General features: G+C 40.7%; 1 protein-coding gene across 7 annotated transcripts in view; it reads right to left on the bottom strand.

The window, feature by feature from the left end:
* LOC135710670 (innexin shaking-B-like) overlaps positions 1-24,957 on the bottom strand; it is a 135,943-nt gene that overhangs the window by 24,498 nt on the left and 86,488 nt on the right. The window contains exon 1 of one of the 7 annotated variants that reach the window (XM_065233314.1): positions 6,800-6,870. The exons of 4 other annotated variants lie outside the window; for them this stretch is intronic. The gene's annotated coding sequence lies outside the window, so the exon portion shown is untranslated. Of the gene's footprint in view, positions 1-6,442; positions 6,516-6,799; positions 6,871-24,957 lie in introns of those variants that run through there. 2 more of the 7 variants (XM_065233313.1, XM_065233318.1) reach the window with 2 other exon arrangements.

Raw genomic sequence — 24,957 nt, forward strand, 5'->3', positions numbered from 1 at the left:
AGCTGACAGAAACGTTAGTGAGAGCATGTGACACGACCATGCCGAGGAAACTGGAGCCAAATAACAGACGGCGTCCAGTCTACTGGTGGAACGAGGCACTTAGTACTCTCCGCGCTAGTTGTCTCAGAGCCAGAAGACGTGTTCAGAGAGCAAGAACGGAAGCAGACAGAGAGGAACGAAGAGAAGTGTTTCGAGCGGCCAGGGCCGCTTTTAAACGAGTGATTAAGCAGAGCAAGTCGAACTGTTTTAAGGAGCTGTGTCAAGACGCTGATGCCAACCCCTGGGGTGACGCATACCGAGTCGTGATGGCGAAGATCAGAGGTCCAACGATGCCCGCTGAAATGTGCCCAGAGAAGCTGAAAGTCATCGTGGAAGGACTTTTCCCGAAGCACGACCCAACAACTTGGCCACCTACACCGTACGGAGAAGGAGAGGGAGATAACGTCGAAATCACCAACGAGGAGCTCGTAGTAGTGGCGAAAGGATTGAAGGTGAAGAAAGCTCCCGGTCCGGATGGAATCCCCAACGTAGCGTTGAAAGCGGCGATCCAGTCATCCCCGGACAGTTTCAGGATGGTGCTGCAGAAATGCCTGAACGAGGGTCACTTCCCTGACAGGTGGAAGATACAGAAGCTAGTGTTGCTGCCGAAACCAGGAAAACCGCCGGGGGATCCAGCATCATACAGGCCTATATGCCTGCTGGATACACTCGGAAAACTCTTGGAGAGGATCATCCTAAACAGGCTGACGAAATACACGGAGAGTGAGCACGGATTGTCGGAGAGGCAGTTCGGATTCCGGAAAGGGAGATCGACGGTGGATGCAATTCGGACAGTGGTCGAGAGAGCTGAAAAGGCGTCCAAACAGAAGCGGAGAGGAGATCGATATTGCGCCGTGATAACGATCGACGTCAAGAATGCGTTCAACAGCGCCAGCTGGGAGGCCATCACCGAAGCACTGCATAGAATGAGGGTCCCTGACTACCTGTGCAGGATCCTGAGGAGTTATTTCCAGAACCGGGTTCTGGTCTACGAGACAGACATGGGACAGAGATCGATTAGGATCACAGCGGGAGTTCCACAAGGCTCCATCCTTGGTCCAACGCTCTGGAACGGGATGTACAACGGCGTGCTAACGCTGAAACTGCCCAAAGGAGTTGAGATCGTTGGCTTTGCGGACGACGTCGTCTTGACGGTAACAGGCGAGACGCTGGAAGAGGTGGAAGTGTTGTCAACCGAGGCAATCGACATGATTGGTAACTGGATGAAAGGAGCGAAGCTGCAAATAGCCCACCACAAAACGGAAGTGTTATTGGTCAGTAACTGTAAAGCGGTACAGCGGGCAGAAATCACCGTCGGGGAGCACACCATAGCCTCGAAGCGTGTGTTAAAATACCTGGGAGTGATGATCGATGACCGGCTAAACTTCAACAGCCACGTCGAATATGCCTGTGAGAAGGCTTCGAAGGCCATCAACGCGATAGCTAGAATCATGCCGAACAACGCTGGTCCCAGCAATAGCAAGAGGCGTCTTCTGGCCAGCGTGTCATCATCGATACTGAGATATGGAGGTCCAGCCTGGGTTCCAGCGCTGGAAACGAAGCAGAACCAAAGGAAACTGAGCAGTACGTTCCGGCTCATGGCCATGCGAGTCGTGAGTGCGTACAGAACCATCTCGTCCGAAGCAGTATGCGTTATCGCCGGTATGATCCCTATCGGCATCACCCTGGCGGAGGACAGCGAGTGCTACAGGCAGAGAGAAGCCGGAAGAGTACGGAAAGTTGTGAGAGTGGAGTCATTGGCTAAGTGGCAACAGGAGTGGAACACGACGGAGAACGGTAGATGGACACATAGACTAATACCGATTCTTTCGACCTGGGTGAACAGAAAACACGGAGAAGTCAATTTCCACCTAACGCAGTTCCTGTCTGGCCACGGCTGCTTCAGGAAATACCTGCATCGGTTCGGACACGCAGCGTCACCCCTCTGTCCGGAGTGTGGCAACGTCGATGAAACGCCGGAGCATGTGGTCTTTGACTGTCCAAGGTTCGAGGCAGTGCGAACGGAGATGCCCGTCCTTAACGTGGAGAATGTCGTTGATGAAATGTGTCGAGAGGAGGACTCTTGGAATGCCGTCAGCAGGGCAGTCACACAGATTATGTCAGAGCTGCAGCGTAAATGGAGAGAAGAGCAGCGATCTAGCAACGCCAGCTAGCGCTGAGAGTAAGACAAGTGCATGAGCACAGCCACCCCCCGAAGTAGTCGCTTCACAGTGGTCCCGGGGGGATCCAGGCAGAGGAGAGAGTAAGGAATGGGTTTTAGTGGAGCTGCACTAGGCAATTAGTGGATACCACACCGTGCCACCTTCACTACAGGCCAGGCTTCTTGAAGCTTTCCTGAAACCTTACTATAAAAAAAAAAAAAAAAAAAAAAAAATAAAAAATAAAAAATAAAAAAAAACACACACACACATATATATACACACAGGCACACACACACACAGGCACACACACACACACACACACACAGACACACACACACACACACACACACACACACACACACACACACACACACACACATACACACACACACAGACACACACACACACACACACACACACACACACACACACACACACACACACAGCATGACCCAACGAACTGGCCACCTACACAGAAAAAAAAGTTGTTGAATATTACATCCAAACTGCTGCAACCAGGTCAATCCATCGGTTGTGTAATATAACGTTGTACGATGTACATCGATTTTGCGAACAAAATTACATCCATTGATATAATATTGTATCTGCTTTTTGCTATTACATCATTATTTCATACATCAGCTTGGATTACATTGATCGATATTACATTTTTTTTTGCTGTGTACACCATATGGCGAGGTAGATGAAGACAACGTTGAACAAGTCTCCAACGAGAAACTCATAGCAGCAGCGAAAGGGTTGAAAGCGAATAAAGCTCCCGGCCCGGATGGAATTCCCAAGTGGCGTTGAAGGCGGCGATCCAGACGTTCCCGGACATGTTTAGGATGGTACTGCAGAAATGTCTGGACGAGGGTCAGTTCCCTGATAGGTTGAAGGTACAAAAGCTTGTGCTGTTGCCGAAGCCCGGAAAACCGCCGGAGGATCCTGCATCGTATAGGCCAATATGCTTGCTGGATACTGTAGGAAAGCGCTTGGAGAGGATCATCCTCAACAGGCTGACGAAATGCACGGAGAGTGAACACGGATTGTTGGAGAGACAGTTTGGATTCCGGAAAGGGAGATCGACGGTGGATGCAATTCGGACAGTGATTGACAGAGCCGAGAAAGCTTCCAAACAGAAGCGGAGAGGAAATCGATACTGCGCCGTGATTACGATTGATGTGAAGAATGCATTCAATAGCGCCAGCTGGGAGGCCATCGCCAAGGCGCTCCATAGAATGAGGGTTCCAGACTACCTCTGCAGGATTCTAAGTAGTTACTTCCAGAACCGGGTCCTGGTCTACGTGACAGACACGGGGCAGAAATCGCTTAGAATCACGGTGGGGGTTCCCCAAGGCTCCATTCTAGGTCCCACGCTGTGGAACGGAATGTACAATGGCGTGCTGACGCTCAAGCTGCCCAAAGGAGTTGAGATCGTTGGCTTTGCGGGCGATGTCGTCTTGATGGTAACCGGTGAGACGCGGGAAGAAGTGGAAATGTTGGCGGCCGAGGCGATAGATACGATTGGTAACTGGATGCAAGGAGCGAAGCTGCAGATAGCCCACCACAAAACAGAAGTGATGTTGGACAGTAACTGCAAAGCAATGCAGCGGGTAGAAATTACCGTTGGAGAGCACACCATTGCTTCCAAGCGCATGCTAAAGTATCTGGGAGTGATGATCGACGACCGGCTAAACTTTAATAGCTACATCGAATATGCTTGCGAGAAGGCGACGAAGGTCATCAACGCAATAGCCAGAATCTTGCCGAACAATTCTGGTCCAAGCAGCAGCAAGAGACGTCTTCTGGCTAGTGTGTCCTCATCAATACTAAGGTACGGAGGTCCAGCCTGGATTGAAGCGCTGAAAACGAAGCAGAATCAAAGGAAATTGAGCACTACGTTCCGGCTCATGGCCATGCGAGTCGTGAGTGCGAACAGAACCATTTCGATGGAGGCAGTATGCGTTATCGCCGGTGTGATCCCAATCGGCATCACCTTGGCGGAGGACTACGAGTGCTATATGACGAGAGAAACCAGAGGAGTACGAAAAATGGTGAGAACGGAGTCGATGGCTAAGTGGCAGCAGGAGTGGGATGCAGCAGAGAACGGTAGTTGGACACACAGGCTAATACCGACTCTTTCGACCTGGGTGAACAGGAAGCATGGAGAAGTCAACTTCCACTTGACGCAGTTCCTGTCTGGTCATGGCTGCTTCAGGAAGTACCTGCATCGGTTCGGACACACAACGTCACCCTTCTATCCGAAGTGTGGGAATGTGGAAGAATCACCAGAGCACGTGGTCTTCGAATGTCCTAGATTTGATGATGTGCGAGAGGATATGCTCGCCCTTAGCACGGAGAATGTCGTCGAAGAAATGTGTCGAGAGGAGGGCACCTTTAACGCCGTCAGCAGAGCAGTAACGCAGATCATGTCAGCGCTGCAGCGAAAATGGCGGGAAGACGAACTAGAAAGTAGTAATGTGCTCACACAAGTGCGAACTGAAAGCTGAAGCTGGGAGAACTCTCCGTCAGAGTAGGCTGTATCCACCACCAGGGATAACCGAGTAAAACGTGACGCTGGGAGCTAAATGGCTCACAAATTGGAGAGACGATCAGCGAACTGGAAGCGCCAATTAGTTGAGGTAAAGTGAGGTGCGTAGAATCCCACACACCGTGTCACCGCGACTGTGCGCCCAGTCGTCAAGCGGTGGCACGATGGCCTTTTTGAAGGTTTCCTCCTTGCCAAAAAAAAAAAAAAAAAAAAACACACACACACAGAGAGAAAGAGAGAGATACCACATCTGTATAGAATTCATTGGATGCAACCCGATTCTTGTCACTATCAACAAGGCGTAAAACGTAACAAGGACAAAGCAGTGTTCCTTTGATTCATGAAAAAACATGTACCCCTAGTTTGAAGTTGTCAGGGCTAGAGATCGGTGGTAGATCAAAAACTGTAACACGTTGTGCATGATTACCCGCTTTACGGCGCTGTTTAAGTTAAATTTGTTATTTTAGTTACATTACAGTTCAAATAGTTTTTGGTTTTAAAAGTGATCGACAAAATACAATAGGATTCCAGGGGAGTCAAATAACTTGAACTTGACTCAAATCGGTTCAACCATCACCGATAAAAATGATTGATTACCTTAGTTGGTTTTGAAATTTTACTTTTTTGATATTTTGACGATTTTATACGAGCTTTCGCCTGCTCTCACCATAGTGTTCTATGCCAACCAATAATATATGCATTGGTATATTGTGTAGCAAGCAAATTATACTATATGTCCAGGGATGGCAAGAAAGTTTTCCACCGAAATTTTTTCCTTGAACAGGCCGGGAATCAAACCCACTGCCTCCGGCTCGGCAAAACCGTGACTTAATAGAAGAGTCACAATAGAGTTTTATGAAAGTTTAAGGCAAACCAAATGAAACTGGTTTCACTCAAATTGGTTTAGCCAGCTCCGATGAATCTGAGTTTCACAGTTTGTTTGACATTTTACTTCACACCAAATTTGATTAAATAATCATTATTCATTAAATTTCGTTGAGACAAATGATATAATATCTGAATTTCAAATAGGGAGCCAAACTTTCAAGTTAAATTGGAAAAAAGGACATTCTAACCTAGACCTTACATATCGATCCCATCAAGACATGATTGGAACCGACGGATCTACTTTGCTTCCGAAGGAAGACGTGTCGAGAGATTGGTTGAGTTTGAACACTGACTCACTGAGCTGAAAGTCAGTTACACTTTTAATTTATCCAATGACGTCGTCATTATTAACTTTTGTCACTGGCAAAAAATAAAATACAATGTTGACGAAGGAATTTGTAATTGTCATAAATCAGATACAGTAGCTAAAGTTATTCAAACACAGTTTTTTTTTAAGAACTACTAGGCAAACGCAATTGCAAAATACAGACGAATTGCTGAGAATACAGAAACAAATTTATAGTGGATTATATCTGCAGCCATATACGCTATCAACTTTTGTTACTATATTTATGAAATCTATTTTCGGCATAAAAGGGTTCCAAGTCCATCGCTGAATTCCAGCATAAAGTAAAAAAATAATAACTCCTTATTATTTTCTTCCGGCGACATCTATCACAAAAATCAAGCAGGAATACATTCATATATTGAAACATAAATTTGGCAAAACTTCAAGTTAACAGTGGCCAGTCGCGAATATTCAAAGAAAACAGAAAATGTTACTCGTATGTTGCTGACGCACAATTTTCCACCGTTTTCACGATGATGCACACTTGAGACGTGGCAAAACTATTCTATTTTCAAAGCAACGTTGTGTTTGCGATATAGTCCAATCCCAGGAGTAGACAAGCTGTTCACACACCCGTAACTAGAGTGTATTGTATAAATTGCTGCTGGTATTAACTCCAGTACTATTGAACACCAATTCGGAAAATTGCCCCATACGAGGGCATCTAGTTGTTTTTCTCACATAATTTTGATTTTAATTAACTATTTCTTCGGCAGCATGTATTTTCCACATAACACAATTGTATAGAAACGTGCGAGCTCCTTGACAATCAATCACTGTATGTTTTTCTTCAATTTATATTAATAGTACCAGCTTATAAAAAATCTTCTCTATCATCCACCCATGCACGAGTTCAAAGTCTTGGCAACAAACGGCAGTTATCGTTCACTTGTTTTATTCATTAGTCAGTCAAATTTGCAGAAATTGATAAATTTCCGAAATTATAATTTTACTACAGCTCCGAGCTGACGAGAAACGGTGTTCGGAAATATATTTACATACTGATTTATTTTCACTCGCACCCGGCGACGTTGTTAGCGTCTCGACGCCAAAATTAACACTAGTAGCCAATCCGTTATTTAAAACATAAAATATCTGGCCTCTCTCTCTGTCTCTCTCTGCAATATGTGCTTAAGTTTGAAATGTTTATAAATACGTAATGTATGTGTTGATTTTGAGAGTTTTCGGCAAAAAGGACTGGTATATATTTATATATTTTCGTTATAATTTTATACATTTTCTTTTCATTCGTTTTCTTGGGAATAGTGCAGGACAGCATTGGAATGTCAGTAAACGTGGTTTAAAAACAGGCCCATTTAGAGAGAATAAACGGACATGTGAATACAAGAGTTCTCGCGTGGCACACATGTTTCATCTGCCACGTTGAATCTCCTGTATTATGGTGTGGGGTTTTTTTTTGCCACGTTACGTGCTCTCTCGGTCGTGGATGTAACAATCGAAAAATTGAGCGCATATACTGAAATGAATATATGGATAAATGGATGGTAGGAGATGATTTTGTGTGGTTTATAAGATTTCATTCTTATCTTTTGTCTAGTCACTTTGTTTCTGTATTGATATTAATAAATAAACAAATGATCATGTAAATAAAATTAACTGCATACATTATTGATCCTTTTTGGGTACTACATACCAGCGCATATTGATAGGGGATATTACCCTATTATGGAACCTTTGCCTTCAGTGGACCACCAAGCGATGAATGCGATTTAATTTGAGAATTCGAGTGATTTACGAGTAAATTATACCCAACTCTTATGAATCAGATTTATGACAAATGTTGGGTTTATTATAAGCAAATTATATGTTAAACCATGAAAACTTTGCATTTCAGTTAGAAGCTGACAAACATACAAAGAGTGGATACAAATTTTATAAATTTTTGACAGTTTTCTGGTAGAATTTTATGTGAGCTATTGTAATTTTCTGCACCTATCATGAGTATAAGCTGAATGTACATGTTTAAAACGAATTATTCTATGTGGTTCCCATAGGATGTCCTTTTATATCAACGGTGTATTACAGACGATATCAATTCATTTATAAAGAAAAGGAGAAGGGTTAGTAATGGCCATTTACTTTCACTAGCTTAATAACTTTTCCTAACTTTGCATACTAATATTTGGCAAGCACAATACACTGAAGAAGTCTGCGAATATGTCAAGGATAAGCAATTCAAGTAATTAATTAAAAGGATCTCTCTTTCTTAATACAGGAATTCCACTGATATTCAACAGGATTCAATATTTCATTGCATTATTTATATGAAAAATATAACTGAATTTATTATGTTATGATGTGGATGGTTAACACATCTACTAGGAGGTCCATAATAGCATAATTAACTCTACTTATGCCTTAAAGGGAGCCATATAACATTTTCATTGTTGCCTTTCTCTTACATTCCATGTAATCCGTATGGCTGTAATATCACTGGTAAATTTATTTTCCATACACTACTTGCGTCAAATTTCATCATGCGACAAATCAGATCAGATAACATCGAAATCGATAACAAGATCATTCCTTAATTTGACATCATATCAAATGAAAATTCAATAACAATTTCTTTACTCAGAACCACATTGGCCAAATCCAAACATGTTTGGATAACCATTCCCACACGGGATGTGTCTAGAATCTGTTGCATAGAATATATCCGGACGTGTTCTAGGTAGCATTTTTCTCGGACAGGGTTGAATCCATTTGTATTTCATCTTTCTATTACTCTGTGCAACACGAGTTTCTAGGACAGAAACATTTAAGCATATTTGGCATTTATAAAAGTTTTTTTTTAATTTTCTTGTGATCCCCTGAGTTAAGGCGAAGACAACAAATCAAGAAGACTGGCAACTTTGCCAGAATCCAAGCGACAGATACAATGGCGATGCGCTTAAGTGAAGATAGAAGCAACGCATAGAAAAATGAGCAAATACACGACTTAACAATCTCGAGGGGACACGGGTGGGGTAGGGTTGAAAGGTACAGTAGCAGCACCTATCCCACCCGTGTCCCCTCGAGATCGTCAAGTCGACGATGACAGGAGCACATATCGTGGTAGGGGTAAACAATAGTTGCAATTTCCAAACCTACGACTGGATGCCTTCCTTCAAATAACAACTGAAGTGCGGTAAAAAATCGGTAGAACTGTTTCAAACACACTGTTGGTACTTGAGCGGTCGGTTTTCATCTCTTTTTGCCAGTGGTGGCGGGGGGGGGACACCCCTCACCATCCCTCTCCAAAGGGGGAGTTTGGTAAAGAGAGATGAAAAAACCGATTTGTACCTTCCTTAAAAGTTGTCCTAGCTCGCTATCCTAATATCTATATGCAATCTTCACACAGCCGTACTCTAACGGAACTATCAACTCTATACTTTCATCTACTCCATCGATCGTATAAAATTACCACTACAGTCTGTTATTTGAAATTAGCATCTTCAACTATGTAAATCGTTGACTTCACGTAGAAGTAATATTAAAACATATAGTCAAAGTCTAAAATATACTTATGCCCAAACACGCTACGTATTCAGGTACCCCTCTTTACTGCTACACCGAAGCATATTGTAGAGCAAGTCTATTCTGACTGCGAAAATGACTGCGGGAATAATTTTCTAGAACATTTCAAAATGTTGTATCGATGATTTGGTGCTAAATTTGTCAAATAAATAAGGCAGTGTTGCAAGCTCGATGATCTCATATGTACATACGATCGTTCTAACAGTTATACCTGGAGCCACCACTTTTTACTTCAGCATATGAGGAATTGAAATAAAATATTCATATGAGATCTAAACCATTCCATATTTCGTAATGAAAAATTAATAAGGCTGATGCAAATATTATTTTCATTTTATGTCCATCACTCAAACAGGTCAGGAGGGAATATATATTACTACGGACGAAAAAAAAACTACTGGATAAACAACTAATTAAATCATAAATTAATATCAATAAAATGTGTAGTTTTAGGATCAAGCGTAGCGTAAAGGAGTAAGGGGCAATTTTGAATAAGGCTATTTTTTGCCCTTCCAATATAGTTTAATTTTTTTAGTTTGAGGAGGGGCAGGGGTTACATAAAATAAAAATTTAATTTAATTATAAACCTTAGCCATGTTTGAAAAAATTTAAAAAAAAAGTTAATCATAGAAAAAAAAAACCATACAGTGAATAAAATGACAAAAATGAGTAATTTTATCACAGAACATTCCAATGGAAATTCATCCAACAAGTACAAGGTGTTAAAAAATGATTCGTAAATTTTTGTTTGGTGCATCATTTTCTAGGAATGATCACAAATACGAGCGTACGTCTGATGTTTCCTGGTTCAACCAACCAAACAAGCAATTAAACAAAGCACTGGAACATAATTTAGTGGTTGATTCCACTCACTGCGCAATAACAAATGCTTATTTTTATTTGTGAAATATTTAGATGCTATAATGATATTTTTTACTCAGCTACAATAAAAGGTTCTAAAGTATGCCTAAGAATGAGCGTTCCTGAATCATGACATTGCTGATTGTGACGCTCTGAAAGCGAAATTAATAGGTGTTCAACGTATACTTCACAACATTTTCTTGAATATGTGCTTGGAAGTTGTACTACCAGATTCTGACGATGTACCATGGTTGCTTACTTATGGATGACGATACATAAGAGAATATAGATTTTGGGCGGCATCCAGAACAACAGTTATATTTGGTAACGGTACAGGAGATGTGCCCGGCAAGTTTAACTTCGTTTTCGTTAATAAATTTGTCAGAAAACTCATGATCTGACAATTCGAAGGTTTACAGTTTAAGCATGAGTACCTGGAAAAAAGCGTTTATTGAAGAAGGCAAAGAACATGTAAAGTTTTGGATTGATTTGTTAACCTTCCACTACAGCCACTACATTCACTTCAGTTCCCAAGTAACATTGTAAGTTTTATGGTGGATTTAAAGCAAGCTACAAGTCTAAATAATGGTCTACAGAACCCTCAAAAAACCAAAATTGTTACTTGGGTGGTACCTTGACAACGGGCTGGATTTCATAGAAAAGGACATAAATATGTCAAATTTCCCCCAATTAAGGCCAATCGGTAGTATTGTGCAATTATCAAGTGGAATTTGAAGAATACTGGCAAGGTGACTCAAGATGCTGAAGTGATGGCCAGATGTTGAAACAAACTGGCCGCTGAGATTGAACCCTGCTGTGTGTTTAACGGATGATGCCGGGAAATTCTAAGAAAGTTCTCTGTTTTATCTGAATCACGTCATAATAATTTTATGTTATTTTTTATGAAAGAATGATAACATCCTTGCTTCATATTTTTCTATAGTAAACACAAATCCGAGATAGAGCTAATTTCTTACTTACAGTTTCTAACTGAGCCACACTTTATTATTTGAGCATTTGATGTACCGTAAGTGGAGGTAACATTGGGCCAAAAATCATAATTTTTCGATCCCTACCTTACATCATTCACATTTTAGCATGTGAATATATTCATCAATATCAAAGTCAAAGTCATAAATTTTCATTTAATTAGTTGATTAGTTCATACCACATTTTACTACATTTAAAAATAAAATAGACAAATGTAACCTTATGGGGGGTGACATTGGGCCAAAACATAAATTTGGTGAAAATATCTTAAAATATGTAAATGCAACGTAGATATTAGGAGTACACTTGGTTATTAGAGAGGGTCATCGTTATATGGGAAAACGCAAACTTTACCTCACCAATCGAGAACAACCTTTTTTTGATTTTATTTGGGGTCCCAAACAACTGTGCAAAATTTGGGGACGATTGGATGTAACTCGGCATTCCGCATTGCGTTTGAAATTTGTATGGAAATTAGTATGGGAAAATCAACTTTTTTGCATTTTTATCTCTAGAGACCACAATTCTGCATGAACCGTGCAACTAAGTATGTATAAATATAGCAAGTGCCTAACAACTTTGTCAAAGGAAGTTTGAAGCTTTAATGTATCTAAAAAAAAGTTATAGCTATTCAAATATTTATGATTTGAATTAAACACCAAAAATCCTTTTTTCTGCCAACACCAATGGGAGTCAGATTCCAAACTGAAATATTTTCGGAGTTTCTTATGAATTATTCAAAAACAATAGCTCTATCTCATATAGGTATGTGAGAGGGATGGGGGGGGGGGGGGAATAATATACCCCGCCCCCCTCACTCATAACAATAGAAGTAAAGTATCAAACTGAAATAACTTCGAAGTTTCTTATCTTATCGATTTGGTATGTTCAGGATGAATTCTTCGAACATATTTGCTCATTCTCATAAGCGTAGTTAGAAATTGGTGGGGGGGGGAGGGGGGTGCCTGTAGACTTGGAGACATACTTCAAGTCTCCGCGTACATCGTACGGGTTAGGCAAAAAATGTGCGTCTATCTTCAAAAAACTGTCGCATTAATGGCCCTTCGCTCATTTTCAACTTCTATTCAATTTTCATACTGCCGTGCTCTAACGGAACTATCCACCTACCCTCTTCTAAAGATCATTCTCTAGCTAATAAATCATCACACTAAAGCTTCATGTTAGCATTTCCAACCAACTCTGAAAATCGCTAACTTCGCGTATGAAGTAACATAAAAACACTTTGAATGAAAAATTAGTAGAAAACGGAAACTGTCTTCACCAGTTTCGTCTCAGACACAGGTATAGTCAGATTTCGCATGTTGGGCTAACTTTAAGTGGGCTACGTTTCAGTTAGGCTCCCAAGTCAAACGTCATTTCTAACAGTGCTGATTCCTTTTCGAAATTTCGACCGGCTTCATGCAAAAACCGGCAAACGAGTGGAGTAATGATACACATTATTACAATGCGATACAACGAGTTGCTTCCTTGATGGTTGTCAACGATATGGCTGAATGAGGTGTGAAACTAATTTCTGACTTATCAAGAAATTCACCCGAGACCTAGTTCAACAGCAATATTTGCTTCAGGGGATGGAACAGCATCAAAAAGAGTACCTTGAGAAATCGTAGAATATAATAAAATGAAATATAATCATTACAATCCAATGACATTTGTGTGAATATATCTGACATTGTATACTGCACCAAAAGAGTAGGGAAGGGAATGGGGGTACTCGCTTTCAAACTGCTCTTATGAGATTGAGCAAATGTTGTTGAATAACCCATCAAAATAACTCGAAAGATGGGAAACTCCGAAGTTATTTTAGTCTTTATGTTTACTTTCATTGATATAAGTGAGGGGCGAAAAGGATACAGTAAGCTTCATCTGAACATTCCAAACCGATAAAATAATCAACTTCGAAATTATTTCAGTTTGGAGTTTGACTTCCATTGGTACACCGGCAGTGTTGGCAGAAAAAGGGATTTTTTGCATTTAATTCGAAACAGTGATCTTTGAACAGCTATAACTTTTATTAAGGGCATTCTAGAACAATACATCCTTTGGCAAAGTTGTTAGGCACTTCTTGGGCGTATTTAGATGCGTGGTTTGTGGTTATGGTCCCTTGTAATAAAGATGCAAAAAAGTAGGTTTTCCCATACAAATTTCAAAGGCAAGGCTGAAAGCCGGGTTACAACCAATCGTCCTCAAGTTTTGCATAGTTGTTTGGGACCCCAAATGGAACCAACAAAAAAACATTGTTCTGAAAAAATGATCATGATGACAATGTTCTTCGTATGTATGGCGAAAGATCGTGTGTAACTGAGCACCAATGCTACCGATGCCAGGGAGGCAGCTCCCACATCTGGACCCTACCTATCGACCCATCAACTCATGAACCGTGGACCATCGGCTTTACTTCCCTGATTAGAGATGATATGCCTCAGAACATCATCGTGGCGTCGACTGGGATTGAACCCAGGCCTGCTGGGGTGAGTGTTAATCACGCTTACCAATACACCACCGGCGCCGCTGACTGGCACATTTTTAAAATTATGCTTTTGCTACTATTTATGACAGTTATCTTTGCAGCACTATTTTAATAGATCTGCTGGTTAATATTATCTACACTTTACTCCAGGAGTTCAAGAAGCAAATTCAAGTAATAATTTTCTGAAAATTCAAGATATTTTCATCAATTAGTTTTTTCAATTTTTGTGCAATGTCACCCCGTCTTACGGTTTTAAATATGTCTCGTAACGAACATTATTTTGCCATTCATTAGAAGTAACAGATTGCCCCGAAATGTGGTTTCCACACCTGGGTAGATATCGCACCCATCAACACCAACGGTTTACTTCCCTTCCGAAGGAAGACGTTTCCAGAGATTTTTTAGCCTCAGAAAAATTCAAATGACCTCGGCTGGGATTGAACCCAGACACACTGTGGTGCGAATGTAGTCACACCACCAGCGTCATCTAGTTTTCATTTAAGTCCACTTAGTATTTGTATCGACGTATTGTGACTACATTGTGCAGTAGACTGATGCAAAATTTGAAGGTGTCGCTCCACAGTGCTGAAATTAGCCTCCCAAAATTTGAATTTGTTTGGTTAGAAAGTGACTGAGCACAAACCATATGAAGTATGTATGAGAATTGGGAAATCCAATTTTTTTGGTCATTGCCTTCTACCCTTTTTCTATGTTTTTCTGAGAGCTTTTCTTGTTGGTAATTTTGTCAACTATAAATTTGATAAAGATCGTTTTTTGGTCAATCATCAAATAAAATAGTTATTCATTATTTAAGAAATTGGTTATCTTATGATATGATCATGCAGCTGGTTAGTAGGCAACACTGTATTTTGCTGTGTAACCAGCGATGCCACATTGTCAGATTTTTGTACATGCAAAAAGCTAGGACCCCCTCGCTTATTTTTATACCGAAACAAATAGTTCCAAAAATTAAATTTTTTTAGCCCACAAACTTGTTACAGAATCTTATTGGTTCAAAATGTCATGCTCAAAAATCTGTCAATGTGATCTCGGTGAGTGTGACATAATAGCCATGTTGTGCTCTATGTCACGTGCCTGATACTCCACGGTTGCCAGCTGAGCAGTTGATTGAGCATGATCTTAAGACATCAGCGTTTTGAACCATTAATAACTTTTGTTCCTTATATTTAATCGAAAAGTTATCTTGAGCAAAGTTTTAGCTGAGAAAATTTAATATAAGCATAGTTATCAAAAATGTATGTAGATAAATATGGTGCCTTGTTAGAAAGATATGAATATAAATTAATGATGGGGACGACCAGGAGGCGACTTAAGGGGAATAACATTTTTTCAACTCTTTTTTTCAAGAGAAAATTTTCATTACGTCGAAAGTAACAAAGGTAAACAAAGTCGAGCTATCAGTGTGAATCGATGCTCCTGCTATTACACTATAAAGGGCGAACACGAAATTATTGCGACACATTCAACAGGGCATAACTTTTTTTTTACCATTGGGTAAAAATCAACCAAATTTTGCACACTTTCTCATTGATGTGTATTGTGTACATGCTGTCAAACTCGAAGTCGTGTTTTTCGATTCAACGAAAATGGAGGTGAGCCAACGCGAGTTGAGAGAACAAATTCTTTCCAAACACCTGGAATTTCCTGACCTGTCGCACCGGCAGTTGGGAAAAATGTTGAACATTCACCATTCAACCGTCTCCAGAGTGTTGAAGCGGTTCCAGGAGCGGTTGACGTTGGACCACGGCAAAGGAGCTGGAAGAAAACCGGGACCGGAGAACAAAAAGACGGAGGGAAAGGTGAAGCGGATGATTAAAGCAAATCCCAACGTCTCAAGCCGTGATTTGGCTAAAAAGATTGGCATGTCGCAGAGCTACGTCCAGAATGCAAAGAAGAGAGCTGGATTACATACATACAAGGTACAGAACTTCCCAAACCGCGATGAGCGGCAACAATCGACGGCTAAAACTCGGGCACGGAAGCTCTACGAGAAGATGCTGACAAAATATGGCTGCTATGTGATGGACGACGAAACGTATATAAAAGCCGATTTTAAGCAAATTCCGGGGTTGGAGTTTTTCACCGGCAAGAGCAAGTTCGATGTGGACGACAAATTTAAGGAGAAGAAAATGTCGAAGTTCGCCTCCAAATATCTCATTTGGCAGGCCATCTGCTCTTGCGGACTGAGGAGTGAGCCTTTCGTGACAAAGGGCACAGTAAATGGCGAGATCTACAAATCTGAGTGCCTCGAAAAGCGTCTTTTGCCGTTCTTGCAGCAGCACGACGAAGCTCCGCTCTTTTGGCCAGATTTGGCATCATGCCACTATTCTAAAAGTGTCCAGGTATGAGGCCAATTCTGTCCATTTTGTTCCAAAGGACATGAATCCGCCAAACTGTCCGGAGCTGCGCCCGGTGGAGCAGTACTGGGCAATAATGAAGCGGGAACTTCGGAAGAGCAAGAAGACAGTCAAAGACGAGAAGGACATGTTAAGAAAATGGAAAAAAAAACTGAGAAACTGGTACCGGATGACACTGTTAAGACTTTGATGGAGGGCATCAAGCGAAAATGCGTTCAATTTTACACTCAAGGCTCCATCGATTAACTTTTCTTTTGATGTTTGAAGTAAATATATGTATAAAACTACCCTAAAATTTTGGTTTGATTCTAAACATTATAAGAAAATTGGCATGACATTTTCGGTGTCGCAATAATTTCGTGTTCGCCCTTTATACCAACAATCAATACGAAACTAACGATTTTAAATTGGCTCACTACTTGACTAGCCTATTGGTCCCAAGCAAATCGATTAACGCACCCCATTCTAGTCAAAATTCTAGTACTACACAATGTTTGTTTTGATTCGCTATGAAAGTTTGACAGATAAAATGAGGGGTTATTAGATTTTCCTATGTTTCGAGGGGTGAATCGATTAGCTTGGGACCGAAGATAGTACCAGAGCTGAGCCAAAAAGTTGGGCACATTTCTTCGGGACCTACTAGTCTTAGAGTTACCTCTATGTTTATACTGTCCGAATATAGGATCACATCCCATTTTAAAATTTTTTACCAGTAACATTGCTTTTTGATGTAATCAACTTCCCATGAAAATATTTTTCGATGTTACTTAAGTTACCTGATTTCTATGGAGATGCCGTTTTTTCTTAAGTAACAGTGCAGAGAAACCTGTGAAAAGTGTACGTTCGTCGTTTCGCTTTTAAAGTGAATAAATCGAACTGTTTGTTGCTAAGATGATTTCGGTGGTCCTAAAATGATGAATAGGCTGCACGTAAGGAGACGTGATTGATAATTCTCTCAAATATCCTGGTAAATACACTTTGACTTAAGTAACATTGGGGGACCACTAAACGACATATAATAACTTTTTTCCTCAAAAACCAGTATTTTTAGCATGACAGCTAGCGATCTGCTTTGTATGATTAAAACTCTGCCTAATATGTTAAACATTGCTATCACTATGAGATTATATGTGTTTAATTGGAAATTGGAATAACTTTTCGGTCATCAAAACAAAAATTTATTTTATAGGATCGGTGCGAATGTTACTTTAGACATAATGAAAATTTGCTCTTGATTTGTTCCGAATTCAAAATAAATATTACATTTCATTTAAGTCTTGTTGCTCCAGCTACTACAGTAATTTACCAGCCTTAATTGCTATGATATATCTAAGTGTTTTTTGATTGTTTGCAATTCAGTATTGTAAACAGGTTTTTTTAGACATGCATTTATTATGCATATCAGTATGACAATTGACATCTTAAAACTAAAATCTAAAACTAAATCTTAACTATTATCTTAAAGTATGAACGAAATTAATCGTTGCAATTGAGGATTGCAGCGATTTTTGCCTGAAATTATTATTTATTTTGTTAGACATTTATTCTAAAGCCTCAAAATTCGAAATTCTATGTACCTCGGTAGTACTTTACCAGGGAGGCAACTTCAAAATCATCTTCAGAACTTTGTTCTGAATCCTTCGAAGTGCTTTTTTCCTGGTCGTGAAACAGGTAGATCATATTGGCACAGAGTAAAGCATGGCCGGTCTAAACATTTGTTTAAATATTAGAAGTTCATTCGTCAGGCAAAGTTTGGATTTCCTGTTTATAATAGGATATAAACATTTTATATATTTGTTACATTTGGCTTGAATACCCTTAATGTGATCTTTAAAAGCTATTTTCTGGTCAAGTACTAACCCAAGATATTTCACTTGGTTCGACCAGGAAATTGGAACTCCGTTCTTAGTGACTATGGGACTACTACTAGGTTTCAAAAAAGGAAGCTCTAGGCTTAATATTGAAAAGTTGGGTTTTGGAAGCGTTGGAAGAAATCTTCTTTTTTTTGTAAATAAGAAGAGAAATATTAAAAATTTTCTGCTGTCTGCTGCAAATGACATGAAGACTTCTTCCTTTAGCAGAAATGCCTGTATCATCGACGAACAAAGATTTGTGGCAACCCTGGGGCCCGATTTGAAAATGTTGTACAATATAGGCCCAAGAATGCTACCCTGAGGAACTCCTGCTCTAAGAGGTAGTCGAACAGATTTCTAATTTTTATAATTTACCTGCAGAGTTCTGTCATTTAAACAATTTTGAACTAATTTCGTAATATAGAGTGGAAAAATAACTTTTTCAATTTAGCGCTGTTGAATGCTTTTTCTATATCTAAAAGAGCAAATCCAGTTGAGCAGCCTTCAGATTTGTTTTATGACTCTTAAGAGTTGATGAGTAGTTGAATGCCCATGGCGGAATCCAAACTGCTCATCTGCAAAAATGGAGTTCCTATTGAGGTGAAGCATCATTCTATTTAAAATTATCTTTTCAATAAACTTTTTATTGAAGAAAGCAAACTTATTGGACGGTAGCTAGAAGCTTCAGCTGGATTTTTCTCCAGACAAGTCACGAATGACCCAAGAGTGTTAAAGTGACCATAATAATAATAATAAAAAAGTACATAAAACTTTATTGCAATCGGAGATATTTGTCTTTTAGTAAATACATTTTTTAAAAGTTTTTTAGCTATATCTCGAAAACTATCCTACTGTGATTTTATTTGACTGCATTTTTAGATTCAGCGCACGATTTTACACAAGAATCATTGGTAAAAGATTCAAGTTAATTTTTTAACTGTTATTTGTGAATTAGTGTTATAATTGAATCGAATTTAACCTCGCATTTTGGTACTGAGGCAGCTCTTGCTTCAACTACAGAAGTAGTCAGAGATTCAAGAGCATAATTAATTTCATATTTGGTTTACCAAGGTATGTTTGGATCAAAGCTATATTCCATAAATGTTCGATATTGCTCCCAATCAGTTCTACGCTAATTGAAAGTAGAGCTGTTGGGATTAGAAATTAAATCATGAGATATTTCAAACGTTACTGGAAGGTGATCAGAATCGAATCCAGCATGGGTAACCAATTGGCTACAAAGTTGACATGAATCAGTTAAGACCAGGAAAAAGAATAAAAAATACTTAGCAAATCACAATAATTGATATTTGGATACCAAAAAAATACCTTTTTTATATAATGCGTTTATTTTTCCAGGCTCATTTGCCGTAGCTTTGCGGAGCCGATATTCATTGTTTAGATTACAAAATTTCTTAAAACTAACGTTAGTAAAGCGGGGGCCGATTACTCGCGGCCATCTCGAGGTTAGAGATAACAAATTGTAACAGATGGATGGCAGGGTAGGGATTGAGAACACAAGGTTTGGAAAGTAATGAGCTCTTGATCTCGAACTAAGCGACCAACTGATGAAAAAGACAAACATGGGGGTACACCGATGGGCAGCTAACACCTTGGGGGAACACACGATGACACTAACTACTAAATCCTCAGATCTATCCGTTTTAAAAACACATAAATTAAATTGCAATAGTCGAGATCTCGGTTCGCCAAGATGTCTCTAACGGGCCGCATAGGTTGTTTCCCTCGGGCCCTGATGGATGCGGATAACTTGGATCTAGCAACACAATGGAGGGTGCATGACCAAAGCACGTGGTCAATTTCGTGATAGCTACTATCATAAGCGCACAAATTGCTGCCTGCGAGCCCGATTCGGAAGAAATGCGAGTCTAGTGAGTAGTGATTGGACATGAGCCTTGATATGACACGTATAAAGTCACGGCTCATGTCCAATCCTTTGAACCATGGCTTGTTCGATACCTGTGGGAGAATAGAATGTAACCATCTTCCCAGATCACTATCATTACATTTTTGTTGCCAGTTGGTGAGGACGTGCTGACGGGTAATTGAGAAAAATTCCGCAAAGGGGATTTGTTGATCAAAAATATCGCCTTCCATAGCGCCCACCTTAGCAGGCCTGGGTTCTATCCCAGTCGGCGCCGCCGGGATGTTCTGAGGCATAACATCTCTGATCACGCCTTCTCCTTCGAAACGGAAGTAAAGCCGTTGGTCCCCGGTTCATGAGTTGATGGGTCGATAGGTAGGGTCCAGGTGTGGGAGCTGCCTTCCTGGAGCGTCGGTAGCATTGATGCTCAGCACGGACAACAAGATCGACGGAAAACAAACCAAAAGAAAAGGAAAAAAGGTGATAGTATAGGAGCAGTAAGATAAAGTACTCAATGGAGTGTAGGGAGTTTGGGACGATGGCATTATTCGATCATCCCTAAGGTGTCGAAGAGTCCTTGGTTCAAAGGGTTAGATGTGGGTCGAGACTTCATTGGTGTGATGTCTCGCCTCATTTCCAATCACTATTTGTTAAACTCTCACTTGTTCCGTGTTGGGCTGGGGGACAGCAATCTCTGTGAATGTGGACAAGGTTATCAAGACGCAGATCACATCATTTGGTCTTGTGCTGAGCATCGTGGAGTCTGATCTGAGCTGTACGATTCCCTTCGGGCTCGAGGTAGACAACCCAATGTTTCAGTTCGGAATGTTTTGGGTAGACGCGATCTGGAGTTTATGAAACTTATATATGTTTTCTTGAAGAATTATAACCTTAGATTGTGAGTTTGACTAACCTTGTGTTTAGTTTTTGTTTTGTTCGTGTGGGTTTTGTTGAATGTTTGTTTTCAAGATGAATAGAAATAAGTTCACGTTTTAGGATTAATTAAATATTGTATCGTAAATCAAATTTCAAACCTCCTACTCCCTTTTTCCCATCCAAAATATTGTAAATCTCCACTAACCTCGAGACAACCGCGAGTATTCGGTCCAGTTCCTTTAACTTTAAATATAAGGCAGTAATAATGTATAACACAAATTATAACTCGGTTCTGTAAAGTTTATTCGATTGAGCCTGTACAAATAAAGTAATTAATAAAAAAAAAAAGATAATGTACTCAATTTAGCTCGGATTTCGGTCAAGAAATACGAGGAGTCGGCCTCATTGATCGAATAGCCTCCAACAAGCTAAGGCTATCTGTAAAAATAAAATAGTGATCAGATGGTAATGAGGCAATTTGCTCTATACTGCGTAGAATATGGCTGCTAATTCCGCAACGTATACAGAACAGGGTTTTTGCAGTTGATATGAGGCGCTATGAAATTCGTTGAATACTCCAAGTCCAGTGGAAGCGTTTATAGTTGACCCATCTGTAAAAAAACTCTTATTGTTACTAACATGGTGGTACTTGTTTTCAAAAATTAAGGGAACCACCATCGACCGATGGTGATCTGGTATTCCACGGATTTCTTGCAACATGGTCAGATCAAAATTTACAGAGGAACTATAAAAGCCTTGGAGATAAACACGAGAGGAATTGAATGAAGAAGAGCCAATCTCCAGCGTCATGTACTCGTAATAGAGACTCATGAATTTTGTTTGAGGATTTCTGTCGAGCTTCTCAAAGTTTTCTATTACCAATGGGTTCATTACTTTACAACGGATGAGAAACCGGAAAGACAGTGAAACGATCTGTCAGTGGGAGAACACCCGCGAGTACTTCGAGGCTTATCGTATGCGTCGATTGCATACAGCCAAGCGCGATTCGGAGGCAACGGTATTGAACCCGTTGCAGCTTCAGGATATGTGTTTTCGCCGCGGATTGAAAGCAGAAGCTACCGTACTCTAGAACCGATAAGATGGTTGTTCGATAAAACCTGATCAGATCTTCCGGGTGTGCTCCCCACCAAGTTCCAGTAATTGTACGAAGAAAATTGATTCTTTGTTGGCATTTTTGTTTCACATACGCAATATGTTTTCCCCACGTGCTTTTGGAATCGAACCAGACACCTAAATACTTGAAAGATATACTTTGAGTGATTGTTCTACCCTTTAGTTGAAGCTGTAACTGTGCAGGATGATGCTTCCTAGAAAAAAAACAACTAACTCAGTTTTCTCCGGAGGGAATTCGATACCTAGCTTCATAGCCCAAGTAGACAAATTGTCTAAGGTATCTTGCAATGGTCCTTGCAGGTCCGGTGCACTTGGCCCTATAACAGACACAACCCCGTCATCTGCAGGCTGTCTTAGCGAGCAATTTTCATCAAGACAACCATCAATGTCTTTTACATACAAATTATAAAGAAGGGGGCTTAAACATGAGCCCTGGGGGAGACCCATGTAACTAATTCGTGAAGTTGTCGAGTTTCCATGAGAAAAGCTCATATATTTCTCAGACAACAAGTTGCTCAAATAGTTGTTCATAGCTGGTGAAAGCCCACTATCGTGCAGTTTATCCGAAAGGACATCGATACAAACAGAATCAAAAGCCCCCTTAATGTCCAAGAAAACTGAACCCATTTGCTGTTTTTGCGCATAGGCCAGATGAATTTCAGTTGAAAGCAACGCAAGACAGTCGCTCGTTCCTTTGCCTCTCCGAAATCCAAATTGTGTATCTGAAAGTAAATCATTCGACTCGACCCATTTGTCTAGACGAAAAAGAACCATTTTCTCCAACCATATCCGTATACAGGACAGCATCGCGATGGGTTTTCGAATGGCAATAACTCTTACTTGCCTCCTGTCATCCGGAACAATGTTGTGCTCCAGAAATTGATTGAATAAGTTAACAAGCGTCTCTTCGCGACGTCTGGGAGATTTTTCAGCAAGTTGACCTTGATTCTATCCATTCCTGGAGCTGAGTTGTTACATGAAAGGAGAGTAAGTGAGAATTCCACCATCGAAAACGGGGAATCTATATCGTTATTACCCGACGGACGATCACGAACGTTGGTTTGAACCGACACCGAATCCGGGCAAACTTTCCGCGCGAAGCTGAATATCCAACAGTCCGAGTACTCCTTGTCTTCGTTGACCGGTGATGACGCGTTTCGCATTTTCCTGCCGACATTCCAGAGTGTTCTCAGGGAAGTCTCTCGCGACAGACCATCGATGAACCGACGTCAGTAACCGCGTTTTTTGGCTTTAGTGAAGCCCTTTAAGGTTTTCTCGAGGTCGGTGTACCGCTCGAAATCGTCGACCTTACCGTGTTTGCGGAAGCGTTTAAACGCGGCGGACTTCTCGCTGTTCGCGTCGGTGCAATCCTTATCCTACCGTAGGGATCTAGAATTACTTTCCACGAGCAATCCAACGATAGTGAACTCGAGCAAAGTGAGAGGTCTAATCTGCTTATTTTTGCAGGAGGTTTGGCTACTCGTGTTGCTTCCCCGGTGTTCAGAATTGTCATTTTGAAGAAGTCGCACATGTCGTATATCAGGGTTGAACGGTTGTCATCGTACAGTTCCCCCCAGCCTGTACCGTGAGAGTTAAAATCTCCCAAGATCAACCGTGGCTCATGCATAGCCGTGCAGATATCCGCGAAACTTTGACGAGAGATCGCGGTTCTCGGTGGAAGATATACTGAGGCAATACTGAGGAATTTACCTCGAATATTAACCTGACATGCAACTACTTCAATGCCTGTCACCGAAAGCAGATCAATTCTGTAGAAGGAATGGAGCTTGTTGATCCCCAGAAGCACCCCTCCATACGAATATGCGCGGTCAAGGCGAATAATGTTGAAATCGTGGAAAGCAAGATCTTTGTCTGAAGAGAGCCATGTTTCACAAAGGGCAAATGCATCAGAAAGTGAGTTGTTAACTAAAAATTTAAATGTGTCAAGTTTTGGCATAAGACTTCTACAGTTCCACTGAAGAACAGAGATCATATCCCCGACCTCATTCGGAGAATTATCCATAAAAGGATCTATGCAAGGAAGGACCACCTAGGAGCTTGTTGCTTCAAAAGAGTTTTCACCATTGGCAGCACTAAATTAATAATGCTCCTCGTTGAGTCAGAGATATTGAATATACTGAAGAAGCTATCCACAATACCAGAAAACGTGAACATGGGAGCATGTTCTTGCTGATTATTCAGCTGATTTTCTGGCCGAAAACTGGAACATCTGGGGTTTTAGATGATCCTGGAAGCGACGGAAAGTTCTTGTCATAATTACAAGGTTTAAAACCCGGTGGCATGGGTTTCGGTGCATTTCCGTTACCTCTTGATTTTTCCAAGAGGGGAGGGCGATCCATACGAGTAGCCTTGCGAGGCTTTTCGGTGGTGTGTTTTTTGGCTCGTTTTCTCGTATTGCCTTTAAAGACAAACGGACATCCTCACCGCCCTCTGAGTCAGAGTCTAGATCATCAACTGGCAAAATGGAGAACGTATTACTGCTTTTTGGTGTGGTTTGAGAAGATGAAACGGTATTCTTCAAGAGTTCTGCTATCGTTCTCTTGGAGCGAGCTTGCAGAGACCACTTAATTTTGTTTCCCTGCTGTTTATACCTCGGGCAGTCAGTCAGGGTATGCAGGCTCTCCTTGCAGTACACGCATTTTTGAGGAGCACCGCAAGGGCCCTCTTGATGCTGCTCGCCACACTGATTGCAGCGTGGTTTGTTCGAGCAGTAGTCCGATGTGCATGCTTGGCATACACAGTTGTACACACCAACTGCTCATTTGTTAATAACTTTTCACTCAGTTGTTGAAATTTGTTTTTCTTTAAAGTAATTGATAGATTAGGATCATAGCTTACTATAGATATGCAAAAAGTAGTTAAATCTTAACATTTGAATCAAGACCATTGAATTTTTACTTTTAAAGTCCGAGATGTGCAGCGAGCATTTCTCACTTCAT

This window comes from Ochlerotatus camptorhynchus, unplaced genomic scaffold, assembly GCF_037179485.1.
Source record: "Ochlerotatus camptorhynchus isolate MF236.1 unplaced genomic scaffold, CSIRO-AGI_Acam_v1.1 ptg000400l, whole genome shotgun sequence".
In the NCBI taxonomy this organism is placed as follows: Eukaryota; Metazoa; Arthropoda; class Insecta; order Diptera; family Culicidae; genus Ochlerotatus; species Ochlerotatus camptorhynchus.